The sequence below is a fragment of the Trachemys scripta genome, chromosome 9 (assembly GCF_013100865.1).
Source record: "Trachemys scripta elegans isolate TJP31775 chromosome 9, CAS_Tse_1.0, whole genome shotgun sequence".
In the NCBI taxonomy this organism is placed as follows: Eukaryota; Metazoa; Chordata; order Testudines; family Emydidae; genus Trachemys; species Trachemys scripta.
The window spans coordinates 41707884-41727818 of record NC_048306.1 but is presented as its reverse complement, the minus strand read 5'-3'; the positions used below and the strand labels follow the sequence as shown (position 1 = coordinate 41727818).

The window sequence follows — 19935 nt, the reverse complement described above, 5'->3', positions numbered from 1 at the left end:
GTTGGGAATTGGTCCTGCTTTGAGCAGGGGATTGGACTAGATGACCTTCTGAGGTCCCTTCCAACCCTGATATTCTATGATTCTATGATTCTATGATTTGTCCTTGAGGATGTCACTGTCCTTTCCTGCCTCTTTCTATAACAACCGCTTCTTGTCCCCCCCCCCCCTTGATTTAATTCTATGCATTCAGATAGGCAGGGAAACTGAGTCACACAGACTATTCATAAAAAAATAGACATTGTCCCACTTTGTCACGACCATGTCGTGCACTTGTGGGACCCAGACTTCAGTGGAGACTCCATCAACCTCAGTGAAGATGCACTGACAGAAAACTGTTAAAACCTAGCAGAGAATGAGGCCCGTAGACTCTTCCAACACATATGGCCGGATCCTTGGCTGGTGTAGTTTGAAGGAGACCCGCTCAGTTCAGTGGAGACATGCTGGTTTACCCCAGCTGGGAATCTGGTCCATGCTATCTAAATAGTTGTGAAAACATGGATTATGTTTCAGAGGTTTTGTTTGAAACATGGATTAGTGACCAGATGGGTTGTAGCAGCCAGGGCCCGTTGTATAAATACATATGAAGGGAGGGCTTTGAAAGGACTAATATTTAGCTTTTCGGCTAAGACAGATTGGCTGCTCTGGGAATATCTATGTAGGGAAGTTTGTCCAACATTATATTTGAAGGAAATTATTGCTAGTGCAAGGCACTAAATTAACAGCCCTGGAGACAGAGTTCATCCAACAAAAGGATAGTGCCAGTAGCAGGCCAGGCTTCCCTCAGAGTGTCCTTGCCAATGTCCTCAGCCCTGCCCTGGAGGCTCTGAGAGGAGGTCAACTTCTGGGGCCTAATCACCTCTCAGCCTCTCTGCTGCCACCGGCACAAGGGGCCCAGCTGTGCCAACAGCTTTTGTGGCACTGATACTAGTCCACTAGACAAGGTGCAGGAAACACGCTGCAGCTTCGGTGCGGTCTCACTTGGTAGAGGGGCACACCTGTAATTGGTCAATTCAATCTGGAGTTCAGGAGTGCTCCTAAATTTGTTGTTGATGCTGAACGCTCTCATAGCCTTACACACAGAGGTGGCTATCTACCGCCTCCAGTTGGTTAGGAGATTCTCCTCCTGGTGAATGATGGTCTGGCCTTGGTTACACACATCTCTCGAGTGGATTACAGCAACGCTTTCTACCTGGGCATGAAGCTACGAGCCTTTAGGGACCTTCATCTAGTTGAGAATGCTGCAGCGCACCTTAGCCACGCTGGCTAATGCAGGCCCATCAGCCATGTCCTCAGTGCTCTACACTGGCTTCCCAGAGAATGCTGGGTCAAGGCCTCAGTCCTTATCTTTAAGGCACTTTGTGGCCTGAACCAAACTTGGTTCGCGGATTCTTCAGGGTAAGCCCCTGGCAGGCCACGAGACTCTTTGTTTACTGTAGTGTCCACAGGTACGGCTGCTTGCAGATTAGCCTGCACGGCTTCACGTAGCCCCCATTGGCTGGGAACGGCGAACTGCGACCACTGGGAGCTGCGAGCAGCTCTACCTGCGGACACGCGGGTAAACAAAGTGTCTTGCGGCCCACCAGGGGCTTACCCTGAACAAGCCACGAACCAAGTTTGGGAACCCCTGGCCTAGGGTACCTAGAAGATTGCTTGCAGCTCTGGGATGAGGATTGCGGTCGATGGCTCCCCACCTCAGGTGCAATAGAACTCTACCACAAGGGTAAAGTTCACCTGTGCAGGAGATGGAGCTTTCCCAAGGCCCGTCTGACACCTTGGAATGAACTCCTCCAGGAACTAAGGGCTACCACAAATCTTACCACCTTCAGTTCCAAGGGCAAGGTATGCATCTTTGACCTGCCTAGGCTAACAAACACAGAACAGAGTGGATATTTAAAACACAAATCGAGAAAAATACCTTTCAAAACAAACCATTCCACTGAACACACAATTCTTCCCCCTGGGGTGAGGATGAGAGAATGAACCACTCATGAGTGGGGTTAGCAACATCACTTAATGTATGACCAGAAGGCACTGAGATACAGCAGTGATAGTGGCAGGATAAGAGCTTCTATAGAATAGAAATGTTCTGAGTCCCCACAGCCCTTTCTGTGGGCCATTATATGGCAGGGGTACTGGAACAATTTGTATAGTGGGGGTGAGCCATTGAACCAAACAGTAAATTCTGTATATAATGGAAACCACTGGAGCACCCCTAGCTCCAGCCCCTATGTCAGATGGTGACTTCAGACACCACCAACCCAAGCCAGATCTGAACAGGTGAAAGGCCCCCAATTTCCTCACCAGTCTTCGAAGGTATCTAGTCCCCCTGTTCACCAAGGGCACTTTGTGGATGAATTCTCCTGGTGATACATGGTGCTGCTGCTGGTGAAGTTACTCTTCAACTGTCATTATATCATGACAGATATAATTGGTTGGGGTTTTTTCAGTGAGTCCCTCACCCATCATGGATTGGAGTCACCTGTCAGGTCTCATTACCACTTGTGAGTGTTAAACTTGGAATGAGAGAGAACCGGGGTCTGCAGAGGAGGTCATAGGTCATTCTGGCTCTGTCTGGTTCTTGAGTGAGGTGAGCCCAAGCAAAACCCTACAGACAAACATTCAAAGCTGGACTCAAACAGGGTGGTCTAGTTCTATCTCCACGGCTAGACAAATTTCACCCCCTCCTGAACCATACCAAAGTGTCTCAGTTATGAAGTTACAGACATGACATCATGGGAACAAACTCTAATTGGCTGATCATACAGCCAAATGTATTTGTTATAAACAATTCCGCCAGCTCTGCCTCACAGATAACATGTTTACAGTAACAGCAGGTAGCTGGAGCTTGCCATGTTTCTCCATCCCTAACAGTGGGGAAAAAATCCTCTCCTAATGCTCTTAGAACGACAGGAGACTAAGACTGCTGTGCAAAGGGCCATTCATGTGGATACACTGAAACAGTAGCACCTTCTCTGGGCTCTCCCTGTTAGAAGTGCTGCTTGTGAAGGAGGTAACTGCAGGAGTAGATGAGTCAGAAGAAAATGGTATTGTGCCATGAATCAAGTGGTAGGCTTTGTAATTTAGATACCTGAGCTACTCACAGATATGTACTCAATGGGCTTACTGGGCCTCAAGGTGTCACTGAGTCTAGTTGGTCCTGGTGATGTATTTAAGCTATGGAACCATTGCTTTTGTTTTCTCTGTACTGCACTGTTAAATTTCTAAGACCTTTGCTTGTGTGCATGGCTGTAGCCATTTTATCTTGGGAGTGGCTGCAGACGGTTAGAGGGGAGACACAGACAGTATGTGCATGCGCTCTCTCTCTCTCTCTCTCTCATGGAGACTTTGCTTTTGTTCTTTCTTGTTGTCCTCTTCCTTAACCTATAATGAAAGCTATTTCAGATGGGAAGTGAAGGGTTTCTCTGGGTGTATGGGAAGAACATAACAGGGTTGGTGAAGCTGTGGCACAAGGGAACAGTCAAGGGCACCCATGTGACACTGCTTTCCCAGGAGAATTGAGCCTTGCAAAAGAACTTACCTTTGGCTCGTGCATAAAGGCATTTCCCTGTAGGGCAATAACACTTTTAGTCGATACGAACTATAACCTTCCTCATTACCGTCCTCCTTCTCAGTTCATTTGCATACTGCAATCCCATTGGTTACAATTAAGTCAGCTACAAATTAAGTTAGATCTGTGGCACACAGTCAAGCAAAGCCATTATCTAAAGACACCAACTAAAAGTCCATTAACTCAAGCCTTAAAAATCAGTGTTTGGAAGGGGTCCATGGACATCACTTTAACTACAGTGCTGAGATAGGTCTGAGCTGCAGAATTCCAATCTGTATCCATGGGAGTCCTTGGTTTGTGCTTCCCTACTGAAACGGCCTGAATACTCCTGGAGGTGAGCATAGTCCAGAGAGATTATCAGAGATGTTTCAAAAGAAGGCCATGGCTCTTGAAACATAAAACATGGCTGACTCTGCTGCAAGTTCATGGGAAAATATTGTCTCTGAAAATGATTTTTAATGGGATGGGATCATTGTGGAATTGTTGGGGTTTTACCTAATCTGAGCCAAATTTGGGAGCCTGTACAAAGAGATGTTACAACCAGAGCTGTAGAGTGATGCTGGTGGCAACTCAGAGCAACACATTCTTTTTGCTTCTTCCTCTAGGTCCTGGAGCCCGAGGACAAGGCTCCAGGCAGGTTTCTGGACACTTCAGCTTCCCAGGTAAGGTGCAACATAAAGGACTGGTATTGTTCTGGAGGGAAGATATTGGAGGGGGGTGAAGGGTTAGCTATGGTATGGAGAGGGCTTGGGATGTAGGTTTGGGTTTTTGTTGTTAATTTCATGTAGATGAAAGGCTATGGCTGGAGACCAAGTTCCTCTGGGTCTCTACATGGCAGGTACAGTGTGAGTGGCAGCAGTGTAAGCTTCCCTAGCCGTGTTCCTCATTGTCATATTCTGATGAGGGGGCTGGAAAAAGAGGGTCAGGTTCCAAGCAGGACCTAGTTTGGTGTGACATCTGGACCTGGAGCTCAGGAATGCAAGCTCCTGGACAAACATAGGCCTCTGAGCATGGAACGCTGGCCTCTCAGTATGTGGAATAAAGATGTCTCTCCTGCAACTCTACCTGCCACATCCCTTATTGCTAACTAAGCAAACCTGGACTGCACTTGGCAAGACCTTCTCTGGGAGTATGAGAGGGATTCTCCGTCTCACTCACTGAGGATCATTCATTCCTTGGCCTCTTTGCTTAGACTGTCAACAAGAGAGTAACTTGGTTGCAGTTGTGCTGGTGATGTTTGTTCAGCTATCTTCTGTGGCCTGGGTGTGAGAGTGTAATCCTGGCTCCATTGAAGTCAAGGAGAGTCTTACCATGGACTCCAGAGAGGTCAGAATTTCACCCAGAGAGTTTATGGGCATGCAGGGGTGTGTGGACGTGAGGGCAGGGATTCCTGATGCTTCTATCACCTGCTAGACAGTCTGAGGTGTCTCCTCCAGTCGGGACAAGTGGGGTTGGTAGTTTTGATGTGTAGAAACATAAGCCATGGGCTACGCCAGGGATGGGCAAACTATGGCCAACGGGCCGAATTGGGCCCGTGAGCCGATTTAAGCCAGCCCGCAAGCCACACGATGTAACTCAGCCCTGCTCTGGCGCTCCTGCTGGGGTGCTAGGTCGGGGGCCGTACCAGCGGCTCGGCCCCACTCTGTTGCTCTGGCTGGGGCTCTGGGTTGGGGGCCGCACCAGCAGCTCGGCCCCGCTCCGGCTGGGGCACTGGGGTCAGGACTGCACCACGCAGCTCAGCCCTGTTCCGGCACTCCACCATGCAGCTCGGTCCCACTCCAGCTAGGGCACTGGATCAGGACTGCACCATGCAGCTCAGCCCCGCTCCGGCGCTCCAGCTGGGGCACAGGGTCGGGGCCGCACCACACTTGAGTTAAGTGCTGCTTGGCACCTTGCACCCCTGAGCCTCTCCCCACGCCCCAGCTCTAGCCCTGATCCCCCTCCTGCTCCCCAAACCCCTTGATCCCAGCCCAGAGCACCCTCCTGCACCCGAAACCTCTCATCCCTAGCCCCACCCCAGAGCCCACACCCCCAGCCAGAACCTGCACTCCTTCCCCCAGCCCTTCTCCAGCCCTGATCCCCCTCTCACCCTCCAAACCCCTCGGTCCCAGCCCAGAGCACCTTCTTGCACCCCAAACTCCTCATCCCCAGCCCTACCCCAGAGCCCACACCCCTCCCGCACCCCAACCCCAACCCCAATTTTGTGAATATTCATGGCCCGCCATACAATTTCTATTTCCCGATGTAGCCCTCAGGCCAAAAAGTTTGCCCACCCCTGGGCTAGCCTGAGACCATCTCACTTGTTCTACCTGTAAAACGGACTGGGTATGAGCTCCACTCTCCAGATAGGAAAGTTGAAAGATTTAACCAGAGATGGGTCAGAGCTGCAAAACTGCTATGTGGCTCCAGTCATTGAACTCACTTCCCCACTAAAGTTTGGAAGTTGGGTTTTGTCTCAGCCCTGAAGCTTGTCTGAGAGGGACTCAGGGTACAGGCAGGTGGCACTGGGGTGACAGGCTGACATGGTACACTGTTTTGATTGCTTCTTGATTAGCATAGTTAGGAAAGGAAGGTTAGCTACTGTATGGTAGCATGCAAGAGCTCTTACCTCTCAGATGGGTACTCTAGCGATGCTCAGAGTACTGTATGTTATGGATAGGTGGTAGATTTCCCCAGTAGGAATTGCCAACATCTCTGCTAAGGAGGGTCCCAGGTGCTCTGTGATCTCCAGGAAGGGTGGGGATCTCAGTCACATGGGGTGCCCAGATTAGTCTCATTTCAGCACTCCCAGGCGAAGTGAACACAGCCAAAGGATTTTGATTGCAGTGATTTTACCTGCATTTGAGCCTGGAAGAGAATGCAATGCAGATTTGTCCTCTCTGGGTCTGGGTTTGTGGTGAACACAGCATCCTGGAGCCATGAGGATGACGACTGTGTCATGGCAAGAGGGGTTTCGGTCAGACCAGTTACTGTGCTGGAGATGTCTTGAAAAAATTCCATGACTCCAAAAGTTAGGTGGGGCTTGCTGGCTGCTAGCCAGGCCAGCTAGAGAATTAGAGACAGCTGAAGAGCAGCATTCTTGCTTGGTCTTTAAAAGATGAGAGGGGAACACAAAGAGCATATGCATGATTATATCTATGACTGGAAGCACTGGCTAATGGCCTGGAATCTGTTTTGAATTAGCTTGTCTCCCACTTGGCAGCATCCCAGCACCCTGGCATGACTCGCCCCCCAGCGCTGGGCTCAGGCAGTGCTTGGCTCCCGTTACAAAGAGCAGTCTCTGTCAAGCCCTTCACTGCAAGATCTCTACCACTTCAGGAGTGACCAACCCCAAGTTCCCAGGCACTCACAGCAGATGCTGGGTTCCAAGAACTGAAAAAAGATGGAAAAAAGATACATCCATTGTCTGGAAGGGAGGCTGTCCGGCGCTGGACCTGATGTGGTCAGGCTTTACCTGGTCCAAAATCTACTGTCAATCTGCAGTCCAGTTTCAGACGCTGAATAAGAATGGGGAGAAAGACAGAGAAAATGAGTGGGAGGATGGTCTGATGGTGAAGGCCGTGCCCTAGGACTCAGGATATCTGCCTTCAGTTCTTGGCTATGCTACAGCTGTTCCACGTGACCTTGGGCAAGTCCTTTCATCTCTCAGAACCCAGTGCCCAAATGGGATAATAATGCTTCCTTTATGTGTTTCGACTGAGCTAGGGCCTGTCTCCTCCTCTGTACAGTGTTAGCACAATGGGGCCCTGATCTCGATTTGGGGCCTCGAGGCACTGCTGAAATAAAAATGAAGTGTTCTATTTGTCCAGACGGAGCAAATATTTAAGAGCCAGATCCTCAGCTGGTGTAAACTGACAGAGCTCTGGTGACTCCAGTGATTTCAACAGAGTGCTGCCAATTTACATCAGTGGAGAATCTGGACCTTGAATTTTTAATGAAGAAGAGGCCAGCTGAAAACGTGGCTCATTGTAATAGAACATCTGAAGAGGGGGATGGCCTGTACTAAACAATACCCGAGCACAAGGGAGAACTAGCTATAAAGTGTCACCCATGCACCATCCAGGCCCTGCAGCAAAAGGTACATTTTTCTAACTACCTCTTTGAAAATGAGACAAGAAGCACCGGTCAACTCAGAGGGGGTGCAGAGGAGACAACTAGAGAAGCACAGTCCAGTGGACGGGGAATGATATTACAAATAAAAAAAGCTGGGTTCTGACCCTGACTCCGGCCTGCTGTATGATAAATGGCCCCTCCTTGCCTCAGTTACCCCTTCTGCAAAGTGGGGATCATATTACTGACCTGCCTTTATTGAGTGCTGTAAGATATATGTAGGAAAGGGCCATTATGAGAGCTAAGTATAATTATCTTGCTTACACTGCTTTACCAGACTTGCTCCTCATTTACACTGGTACTGGTCAGACCAGAATTGGGTCCATTGAAATTTTAAGTAAGCACAATTGTTTGGTACCCAGGGACACAGCATCTGGGAGTCCTACCTAAACACAAACAGATTGGTTACAAATTGTTAGCATCCTTGTTTCCCATTACAGATCCCTGGCCAAACCCACACACTGAGCCCTGGATCTCATCAAACCCACTGGCATTTGATGGGCCCTCCACTGAAAATGCTGTCAGGGAGGTCTAATTCCCATAGTTAGAAGCAGGAGTGACCCAGAAGCTCTTAACATCCTGAGCACAGGAGGCAAAAGGGCAGCCCATGAATTATGAAGACACTAACTAGCATTTTACAGTTCCAAGGCCATCACTCCCAATCAAGTAGTAAATTGGATTTGATCTACAGTCCACGTGTAGGTTGCACACAAGGCATTGATTAAAGAGGGAAAGCTGGGCTGCAGAGCCTCTGCGAGGCTCCCTAATGGCGCTGAAATCGCTGTCATTAATGCACAAAATCGCTTACGTGTCTATAGTACCTTTCATCCCAAGACACGAGCGAGCAGGGGTGGTCTTGTGGTTGAGGTCCCTTGCCTGGGACACAGGAGATGTGGCTTGAATTCCTGACTCTACCATGACTCGCTCTGTGACATGGGCAAGCTGCAGTGGCCCAGATCCTGAAACCACTGGTAGTTAGGTGCCTGAATACCATTGAGGACCTGAGCCTAGGAGCTGGATTTTCCAGAAGATCTCCATACCCAGAAAGTCCCCTTTAGAACAATGAGTAAATCAGCACAGCTGCATTAACAGAGGTGTCCTCTGTGCACCAGTGAGTTTCGCTCCACTGTGTATGTTAGAATTGTGCTCAGGTGTACATTACAGTGACTGCAGATTTGCGCACACAGCCATGGTAACTCTGAGCAAGCTAAGGTGTAGGGAGTAACACAGAAAGTGCAGCATACCGTGGGTGGCAAGAGAAACACGCAGAGAGCACTGGGACTTCAGTGGAGCAAAGGGAGGGCAGTTCCAACAAAGCAAGGCAGATTGTATGCCAGTCTCCTCCATAGATGTGGGAACTAGGAGTGTGGGGGGTGCTGCAGCACCCCCAGTTTTTGTGCAGGGTCCCAGCCCTGCACCCTGGGGTCCACTACGGCCCCACATATGGAGTCCTGGCTGCCACCGGACCCATGCCCAGGGCTCCGCTCTCGGGATCTGAGCTGTCAGAGTGCCTCCGTTTCCTACCACCATACTAGCAAGGAACCCGTGAAAGTTACAACATGTGTCACAGTTCAGTCTCTTGCATATTTTGTTTCCCCTCAGAGTTAACAAGATATGCTATTCTGGTCAGGTAAGAAATACTATGAGAATAGTAGCTTCTCTTGCAAGGCAAATCTGAACAAATCTGAACAAATCTGGCCAGTGAGCTCCCCACTTCCAAACTTTCTCCTACCCCCCTGCAATGCAGGCTGGGGCATTCAGGCTGACTAATTGGATGGCACAAAGAATGTGCCAAGAACTGCCCTGTGCAATGTGGTGGTAGGGAACTTGGGGGGGTAGGCACTAGTGCATAAAGGTTTCCTGTTAAATTCAGAGATAGTGGAACCTACAAGATGACTTATACAGGGTTTAGACGAGGGGCCTCGATTATTCTCGCTCTATTTGTTGTGCTTTAAGAGCTTTCTTTTCAACATATATGGAAAGTGGAAGTGTCTTACAGCTATAAACCTGCTCCCCATAACATGCAAGTTGTCTGGTGATTTTGGAAAGAGGACTTTTCCTCTCAAAAGCTGAAGCGGCATCTCAGTCCTGGACCTGCATGCGGGGACTTGGCTTCCACCGGAACCGTGCCCAGGGCTCTGTTCCTGGCCCCGCGCACGGGGTCCCAGCTGCAAGACCCGCACCTGGGGCACTGCTTCCGCCATCAGCTGTGGTCTCAGCCTCAGCCCCCTTACCGCTGTCTGCATCCCCCTTGCTCCCAGATCTAGCTCTGGGGAGACGGAGCACAGACGGGGTAAAGGGGGTGTGAGGTAAAAAGTTTGGGGTCCACTGGCTTTCAGCAGCCCCACTATAAAAATTGTTCCAGCACCAGCATCTCCTCTGAACCTGGCCTTGCAAAGGGAGGAACATTTTCCAGAGGTGAAACCTGTATGAGGAGCCGGTTTGGAGTTGCCCATCAAGCCATTTCCTCCAGGTTGATTTCTAATGGCAATTAAGCCCAACTTTCTCTCTCTCTCTCTCCGTTTATATGGCCCTTTGTCGTCCAGATATCTGATCGCCTCCCAGCCATTAGCAACTTTACCCACACAGTCCCCTCAGGGAAGTGGGCAAGCATGAGCCTCATTTTACAGATAGGAAACTGAGGCCGGGATCTATTAAGTAGAGCTGATCAAAAAAGGTTCAGCAAAGCAGTATTCTGTGGGAATTCTGACAATGCTGAAATAGCTCATTAAGATTATTATATATCATGTACTACAAAATAAAAGACACCGACCCGAAAAGGAAATTTGGGGGGGATTTTCAGAGAATTAAGAAGTGTTTGGTTTTTGTTCCAATCCAAAACTCAGAATCCTTTGACAACCGGAACTTCCACCCTCCACTCAGCTCTGATATGAAGAGAATTCCCTGAGGTCACACAGGGAATCTGGAGCAGAGCAAGAAACTGAACTCAGATTTCCTGCCTCCCATTCCGGTGTCTTAGCTACAAGACCACCCATGTCACAACCGTGGTAGCCTCTCCCATGAATGCATTTGGTCAGGGAAGCAAGTTCAGCCAGCTGGATTTGGGAGGAGGGTCACTGCGTTTCGTCCTCTTCCGTGTTGGTCAAGATCCAGTATCACAATGTGACACCGGAATCACAGTGGACTTGTACTATCGCAATGTTCTTTCATGGTCATTGTCACGTTAGGACGGCATGTCCCAGCTTCAGTCATTTGGTAGGATCATCTAAACATCCCCTGGCATGGCTGAGATGGCAGGACGCAGTCAACTGACCTTATTGACTAAATGCTGCTGTGGCTCTCAGACAGGGCTGCCTCTCAATCCCGGTTACCTGCAGCAGACACTGAATTATTAACCTGACATCTCTGCTGAAATTGGGGGGAGGGAGGAAGAGAGAGGGAGCTGTAGGAAAGATCTCCTGTAAGGCCGTGTCTCCTCCCTTTTCCCCAAAGTGTGCAAAGCCTCTATTACAGATTCAGTAATAGCAAGGCCCCTGCCTAGCACTCAGTAGGTCAGTACAGCCTCGGCAGGGACCTCTCCTTTCCTTCCCTCTCCAATCCTATTAGTATTAGAGAGTGGATAGAGCTATAACAGGAAAAAAGCCTATCTCGGAGCAGCACAGCTGACGGCTTGCCTTTTAAATCTTTAATAAGCATTAGCTTTAGCAGCAGCTCCGATATGCTGAGGAATGGCATAGGAGTGGAAGCCTAACCGGTGTGCCTCGCTGTTTAGCTGCTGAGAATGGATCGGGGCCAGGTAGCTGGATGGGTGAACAGTAGATGGGAAAGCTCAGTTACTCTCACAGGTGTTTAGGGGGGCTGAGCACAGTATTTCTGCATGGCCGGCAGCTACAATTCCATTTAAACCCTTCCCTTCACGTATCAGCCATGATCTGAATTCATGGGCCACGTTTCCCTTCCAGAGCTGACATCACTGCTGTTGCTTTCCGCTGCACCCCTTGCATGCCTTCTGAGATCATTGCCATCCACCCAGGAAACACAATGACATGACCTCAGGGCAATAAAAAGAGGAACCGATTTGCAAAGCTGTTGTTTGGAGATTAATTTTCTAGGGGGTAACCACCCCATTCAATTCCCGTAAGAGTTAGCTGGGGTGCAGTGATATTACCTAGCCATTTAATGTTTCATTCTATTCTGGATTTGGGACCTCAAACAGTTTAGTTTGCATGCTTGAAATTTATAATGAACCTTTTCATTTGAAACGGAGATTGAGGAACAGATGGTGGCTATGCAAACATTACCAGCCTGCATGGGTGATCAGTGACGTGGGAGGCATAAGAGCCATGTTTATGGCTTAGGGAGGAGTTCGTAGACAGAGCAAATTAGATTAATTAAAATAGACTCTAAAAGCGTTGCTCTTTGCACCCAGTGTCACTGGCAATAGCTGCTGAGCAAACTTGTACTCTGCTGCCCTCTAATGTATGGATTATTTTATTCCTGCCCATGTCTATACTGGCTCCTACAGGTTGAGCTGGTTGTGGGCACGGCTTAGTTGTCTGCACGCCATACTTGTGATATCCATGCTTCTTACATCTAGAAGTCCTAACTGACTCAGTCCTTTGCCTTTTGGAGACAGAGCATTCAGTCCCATCCCATCTGTTCTGTTTGCATTTGTGTCTAGCTGGTGCAGATGAGTGTGGAGGATTCCTTGATGTGTCTCCTAAGAGATTTCTGACATTCTTGACCAAACCCATCCCTTCCTCTCCTAGAGCAGGGCTGGCTACAGTTCAAGGCACGTTCTTAAAGCGCTTTTCCATAAAAGGGGCAAGATTCTAATATAGGGCCATTTCCCAAGAACATGCAACTCCCATTGACTTCCATTAGAGAGGGCAAGTGCTCAGGACTGCTCATAGCTGCTAATTAGCTGCTATGTTAGCTCACCAAGTGGAAGTCTGTTGGACTGGAACTCAAGATCATCATGAGTCCTATTCTCGATGGACCATATACAGGTGGCATTGAGTGACAGTGAAGTCTGTGTGTGGATGTGGCCATAGGTCATTACAGGATGTGGGTCAGCAGCTGGTTTGAACTCTTGTGGACCCCAGGTATCTGTACTGAGGATGAGCAGTATGCATGTGTGGGGGGGGCGGTGTATGCGCTAGAGCCCTCAGATGGCTGGAATATTTCAGGATCACTCATGTGGTCAAGAGTTCCCTCTATTGGCTGAGTTAAAGGGACCACTTACTTCCTTCAAGATGTTTTGAAGCCAAAGATCATGATCATTGTCCTCCCACTGAGGCTGCATGTGTACGGGTCAACTGATGGCTTTTGGAATCTGTATATAGGCAGCCGTGGATTGCTCACACAGCATGCCTCTCTGGGGAGGAAACAGGTCAGAGGTGGGGGGGAAGTGGTGGTTCAGTTCCAAGCTCTACCCACAAAATTTGCTCTGCCCAAAGTGCGCATCACCAGAGTGAAACACCCACTCACAGTAGATTGTGCAGATGTTCTAAACATGATTGTGCTGCTCCCTGAGCGCCAATGAGTTCTTGAGCTTGACTCCCCTCAGTAGGGTTTGAATATGCCCATGGGCTTGGCTAGGTGCTTGGGGGGGGAATTAGTGGCAGCATCCTCCAGTCATCACCGAAATGAGCCGTCACTTGCATTCATTGTGCTGATCGGTGACCTCCATCTCATGAGCAGTGACACAGTTAACAGTGCTGACATCTGCGCTGTCGTCACTGGGCACACGGGTTAACACTAGAGGGGATTGGAAATCAGAATTTTTCAACCATCTCTAATCACAGCTCAAGTGACTCCTTTAGTCCAAAGAGCAGTGTAATGCTTTTGGTGCTGAATAGTCCAGATTCCATCCCTGCTGACACCCAGGATGTCCTTATCTATGCAGCCCTTATTCCTTCCCCTTAGCCCTTGCTTGGGCAAATCTTCTGTTTAGAGCAGATCAAAGGTTTGTTGTCAAGACCTTTCTTATGATGGATTTTTGTTCAAAAGGAAATTTTTTCTGGAAATTTTCACTTTGGCCAGAATTTTCTATTTTTCATTTTAAAAAATGGAAACCAAAACTGGGAAATGTTTAGTTCAAATTTTCATTTTGGTGTAAAATTTGTCATTTTTCACCCTTGATTTTCAGTACTGTGTTCCACTGTGTACTACATTAACTTGCGTCGGAGTAGAAAGGTTATTTTACCTCTGTATTTGGCACTTGTGTGACCGCTGCTGGAATCCCGTGTCCAGTTCTGATGCCCACAAGTCAAGGGGGATGTTGATAAATTAGAGAGGTGTCAGAGAAGAGCCACAAGTATGATTAAAGGATTAGAAAACATGTCTTATAGTGATAGACGCAAGGAGCTCCATCTATTTAGCTTAACAAAGAGAAGGTTAAGGGGGGACTTGATCATAGTCTAGACTCTATAGATACCAACATGGGGAGCAAATATTTAATAATGGGCTCTTCAGTCTTGCAGAGAAAGGTATAACATGATCCAAAGGCTGGAAGTTGAAGCTAAATAAATTCAGGCTGGAAATAAGGCATATATTTTTAACAGTGAGAGTAGTTAATCATTGGAACAATTCACCAAGAGTCGTGGTGGATTCTCCATCAGTGACAAGTTTTACATCAAGATGGGATGTTTTTCTAAAAGCTCTGCCCTAGGAATTACTGTGGGGCAGTTCTCTGGCCTGTGTTATACAGGAGGTCACACTAGATGATCACAATGCTCCTTCTGGCCTTAAAATCTGTGAATCATGCACTAGGGAGATTCTAGTGTGCAGCACATTGGTACACGTTAGAATTCACACCCCTCCAATGTGCATTGCCGCACCATGTAGACCAGCCCTTAATGACCTGTCCAAGGTCTTCTCTGGCAAAGCCAACAACTCCGATCTCCTGAGTTACAGTCTGACTTCTTAACCATCAGATCATTTTTTCATCTGTCTACCCACTAACTCACTAGGCTGCTGATTCTGGGTGGGGAAGTGGGGAGCACTTTGGGTGAAAGAGAGATGTTATGGAAAACTACATCCCATTCTGTCCTACAATGTGTACGCAGCACGGATCACTTCTTCCCATGGCAACTTATTGAGCACTGGCTGCGCAGAATGCTCTCTTCAACACCACTTCACCTCATCAGCAAACAGCCAGAGCCTGAGACTCCAGATTTCTTCAGTAATTGAGTCTTAATTTGCTGTTGACAGAAGTCTTTTTCTTTTTGGCCAATTATCTGGAAAGGGGAAGTGAAGGGAGCTCCGAAAAGACCTGATGAATGGTGTTGGCACTCACAGGACATTTCTGCTGCAGACGATGGGCTGGGGAGGTGTCATTCAGAGCCCAAGCTATGTACATTGAGCAGCGAAGTGATCTGTTTCACACCTGATGGCTTATATTCCAAGCATATCATTTCCTTTGCTACCCTCATAGCCCAGGTCTTGTGAACATGCCCCACACCAAAAAAGGGCTATATAACCCTCTGTGTTACAAAGAAGCAGGCATTAGGAGGGCTGCCCATAGGGGTTCTTTTCAGAAAGCTGGGTTGAGATTTTTAAGCAGCGTTCCCTTAATTACATTACTTGAGCTGGTACTGTGCAGGCCTCTGAAAGGTTTCAATATTCTTTTTTGATAGTGGTGGGGAGATAGTTCAGCTGTTGATGGTGTATTGAGTGGAGCTGGTTGGAAATTTTCCAATTAAGTGTTTTTCTATCAGAAAATGCCATTTTGTGGAAATCAAAACTTTCTGCGGGAACATGTTGATTTTGGTAAAACATCATTTAGGAAAACAAATCAAAACCAAGCATGTCAGTGAGGTCATTTCAACCTCATCAGGAGGGGAATGCTTTTATTATTTTGTTTGTTTGTTTCAAAACTGCATTGGGGTTCAAAGTTTATTTCATATTATAAATATATTTAATACAAGATAAAATCAACAAAACCAAATCCAGAATGGATCGTTTCCATTTTATCAAAACAAAAAGTTTTGGTAGACACAAAATAATTTTTTTGTGTGGGAAATTATGGAATTTTGGGTTTTCATATTGATTTGGAATAAAAATAAAGGTCAGTGAGCCCGGAATTTCCCACAAAATGGAAATTCTGGTTCCTGCCTGGCTCAGTCTCACAGGTTTGAATAGATATCCAGAGACTATGGACAAAGAAGGTTGGCAAGCTGTCTAATGTTGGGTATGATAGCAAACCAATGCCATCAAAATGTATCTCATGGGGGAAGAGTGATTTTGGAATTGGGGTAGCCAGGAGGTAGCTCCCCCTTGTAAAGAGGTCACGTTCTACAAGCAAGGGAAAGATGGAGAACAGGACTATAGAGCGTTGCCCCCAAAATTCAGGAAAAGTGTGACAGACCTGACTCATGCTCCATCAGCAGATCAGTAGCATCATGGGAGGGGAGTGGATTCCCCAGGGAAGCTTAGGCAGGAAGGGGGAGGAACTCCAGCCAGGAGAGATCAAAGGGGTGGAAAGGTCCAGCGGCTCCCATAGACCTCACATCTCCCGCTCTGCAGGCAGCAGGCACCAATGGCCCAGAGAGAGTCTCCTTTCCCGAGGGGAGTTTGTTTGTGGAGTTATAAGAAGGTGCTGCTTAGCGTTGTTCAGGCCGCTAGTAATCTTCTGAGTGCTCCACAGCTGACAATGGCATCAATTGTCTCTCCAGTTCTGTCAGCCCCCTTGACGACAGGCTGCCTAGAGCCTGACAGTGACATATGACACCTGCAATGACTTTGCCAACTGACAGCTGCAGCAGTGCCCCCGGGGAATGCGTCCCCTTTAGACCTTGATGGGGGGGCGGGGCATCAGCAGTGAAGGGGGATGTCCCTCTGCAGGGCTGGTGCAAGGATATTTTGCGCCCTAGGTGAAACTTCCACCTTGCGCCCCCCCCCCCCCCCCCGCCCCAGAGCTTCGCTTATTATAAACTTTCAAAAATGAATACTGCATAATGTGGCATTGTTCATTAGAATTAATACATGTTCGGCTTGAAAATTTATTAATTTCATTATTTAGTCTACATATTTAATGAAAATAAATGGCCTTGGGTCCCCTGCACATGGCTAGAGCCCCTCCTGCCCCCCGCCTCCCATGGATCTGGAAAGGGCTGTTTTGGGGATCAGAGCACAGAGCTGGGAGGTGCCACCCTGTCACCAACTCACTGGATGACTTCAGGCAAGTTACTTCCCCGTTTTGGACTTTCCATCAATAACAATACAAACAATCAGGAGAATGATGGGGGCAGTTGGCCCAATTCTGGGAGTGGGGAGGATATGGCCCTTATTTGGTCACTCAACTTCTACCTAGTAATGTTACTGGTGCATCTGGTGTCATTCAGTAGGAGAACAAAAATCTCTTGGGTGCTGCAGCCTGCCCAGGGTTCAGCTGCACTTAACCTGAGTTGCTGGCACACTTGCAGTGGTTGTGCACCACACAACTGGTCACCCATGTTACATGAAAATCTGGCTCTGACAGTGTTGTAATTAGACTTAACAGTTACTGCCGCATTTCCTAGAGCTGTTGTCCCAGGCTGGCTGCAGACTCAGGCAGACAGAACTGTGTCAGCTAGACACCCATCTCCTTTGGAAGATTTTCCTTGTAGTCATAAGGGCTAGAGACAGCCGTGTTTCTTCACTGAAAACTTACAGTGTGCTGCCCCTGAATCCCAGATTAATGCTTTTTGTGGGCAGCTGCAGAGCTCAGGGCTTGAAGGCCTCTGGTCTAATGGTCTGAGCCAGCGCAGAACTAGGAGCCTTAATCTCCTGTGTTCAAAGCAGGACTCCAACAATGATTCCCTGGGTGACCTTGGGCAAGTCACATCCCTGTTCTCTGCCTCAGTTTTCCAAAAAATGGTGCTCTATTTACCTGCTCCACAGGGCTGCAGGGATGGGTGGAGATGAAGCCTTGGAAGGTGGCACATACTGAGGCTGGTTACACTTTTGCAGCTTTTTAGCCCTGTATCCTCTGGCACGGCCATGATCCACCCCCACAGGTGGACTGGTGGCCACGGTCTCCTCTTCCTTTCTCCCACCCCCGCCCCTCCTTCCACCGCTGCATTGCTGTCAGTAGGGCCAGCTGCAGGTGGGCTGATGTCACCTGCTCTGATCTGCAGCCAGCAGCCTTTCGGCAGCAGCCGCTGCTGTGGCAGGGGGTCCGGGACTGTCAGAGTCGGAGGGAGCAGGCTAGGGAGCGATGCGGCAGCCTGGGGGCTGGGGAGGAGGCGACTCCGGGCTGGCAGGGGGGTGCGGGCAGGCAGTGATGTGGGGCCTGGCAGCAGGGCTGCGGTTGCAGAGGACGCCCACAGAGGTAGGTGCTAACGTGGCTGTGAGAGGCCCATCCCCCCGCCGGGAGCAATAGTGTAAAAAAAAATTTGGGGCACTGCTTTTTGGTGCCCCCAAATCTTGGTGCCCTAGGCGGCCACCTAGTTTGCCTAGTGGGTACACCAGCCCTGTCCCTGTGCCCAATCCACTCCAGCATGTCTTTGTGCTCCCAACACTTTTCCCTCAGATGTCAGCTTTATCATATTCACATCCCCTTGTTTTTCTGGAGGGCTCTTTTCTGCTGCAGGGCAGCCCTCCCTAAAGCATCCTCTCTCATCCTCCCCAGTGCATTCTGGGTAATCCCTCTGCCAGCTTTGAAGTTCTAGATAGCGGTATTTGGTATTTATCACTCTCTGTTAAGGTTCCCCTGACCTCACCGTGAACCAGCTGGACGGGGCAATGGGACATTCATGGGCTCTACTTTGATGTGGGGAAAGAAGCCTCTCTAAAATGTAACTTTTCCAGAGGAAATAATATTCTCTTCTGCCCATGACATAGTTCTGATAGGGCCAAAAATGACACCCTTTATGCTGTCTGTGGGCTATGGCTGTGGTCAGTGATTTCCTAAACAGAATAATCTCTGGCTGTGCTCTAATCCAGTGGCTCTCAACCTTATTTGATAGGGCCCCCCTTCTTTGTGTCTGTAGTCATTTACGCTCCCCCCCAAGTATAGATACCGCCACCCAGCTCTGAAGGCAGAGCAGAGAGCAGCAGCTGCTAGCCGGGTGCCCAGCTCTGAAGGCAGAGCAGAGAGCAGCAGCTGCTAGCCAGGTGCCCAGCTCTGAAGGCAGCGCCGCTACCAGCAGCAGCACAGAAGTAAAGGTGGCAATGTGAAAAGTGATATTCATCAATATCACTTTTCACAGCAGACTTAGCGCCCCATTGCCACTCTTACTTCTGCACTGCTGCTGCTGGGGGAGGGAGGAGAGCCTGAGCCTCGGCAGCCTCCCAGCAAGGGAATGAGGGCGTGGGGGGGAAGGAAAGCCCAGGTGGCGTGGCTTCAGCTGTCCCCTTCAGCCCTGCCTCCCGGGTGTGCACGGCCCTTCTATACGAGCCCCAGCCACCCTGGGCTGACAGCCAGAGGTCTTCAAAAAAAAAGAAAAAAGCAAACAGCTCACGCCTCCCTTGACAGATTCCCGTGCCCAGGGCCGGCTCTAGGTTTTTTGCTGCCCCAAGCAAAAAAAAATGTGGCTGCCCCCCCCCTCCCATTGCACCCTCCTGCCGCCCCAGCCCTGGGTCACTGGTAACTCGCTCCCAGGGCGGGTCATTCAGCAGGAATTTTGGATGTGCACAGAACACAGTCAGGATTGGTTCCCATATGGTTACAGAACTACATTAAAGTGGAACAATTTTCAACTTGTGTGATAAAAGGATATCTGGATGCATATTATAAGACTGTCCTCCATAAATGAGGAAAAGTTGAGGTGCCTTTATTATTCTTTTGTTCCATTCTTTGTTTCTATGGGGAATTTGCCAATGCAATAACACTGTCTTCCTTTTAAACAAATAAAACAAAAATTAAAATAATAATAATAATAAAACAAAAAGCAATGGCTGTTGAAAATAGCAATTCCAGTCCTAATAACCACTGGGAAGCATTTCTTGCTCAATTTATTCTACTTTTTCTACAGCAAGTTACAGTGGATCAGTATATTTGATTTGGGAGAAATGAAGTAACAGCTGCCCAAATTGAGCTTGATTACTCCTGAATTTTGAGGGTGTTCAAATCTGGAAGGCAGGTGCTGGATTCCCTTTCTGAATATTAGCTAAATCTGGAAAAGAAAAGTCAATTTCTGCTTCCATGGCTCAGAAGTGTAAATCCTCCTACATGCCTGGTATTGTATCTAAAACTGCTCAGTCTAGTAGAGCCTCCCCTCCCTTACTTTTCATTTTAAATTCTAGTGGGATCCACGTACCTGCCTTGATAAGCTGGGGCGGCAGGAGATGCGGGAGGGGGGAGAGCCCAG

General features: G+C 48.6%; 1 protein-coding gene across 1 annotated transcript in view; it reads left to right on the top strand.

Moving 5' to 3' along the window:
* Window positions 1–19935, top strand: part of LOC117882552 — a 67758-nt gene that overhangs the window by 14179 nt on the left and 33644 nt on the right. The window contains exon 2 of the mRNA XM_034780950.1: window positions 4174–4230. The gene's annotated coding sequence lies outside the window, so the exon portion shown is untranslated. The remainder of the gene's footprint in view (window positions 1–4173; window positions 4231–19935) is intronic.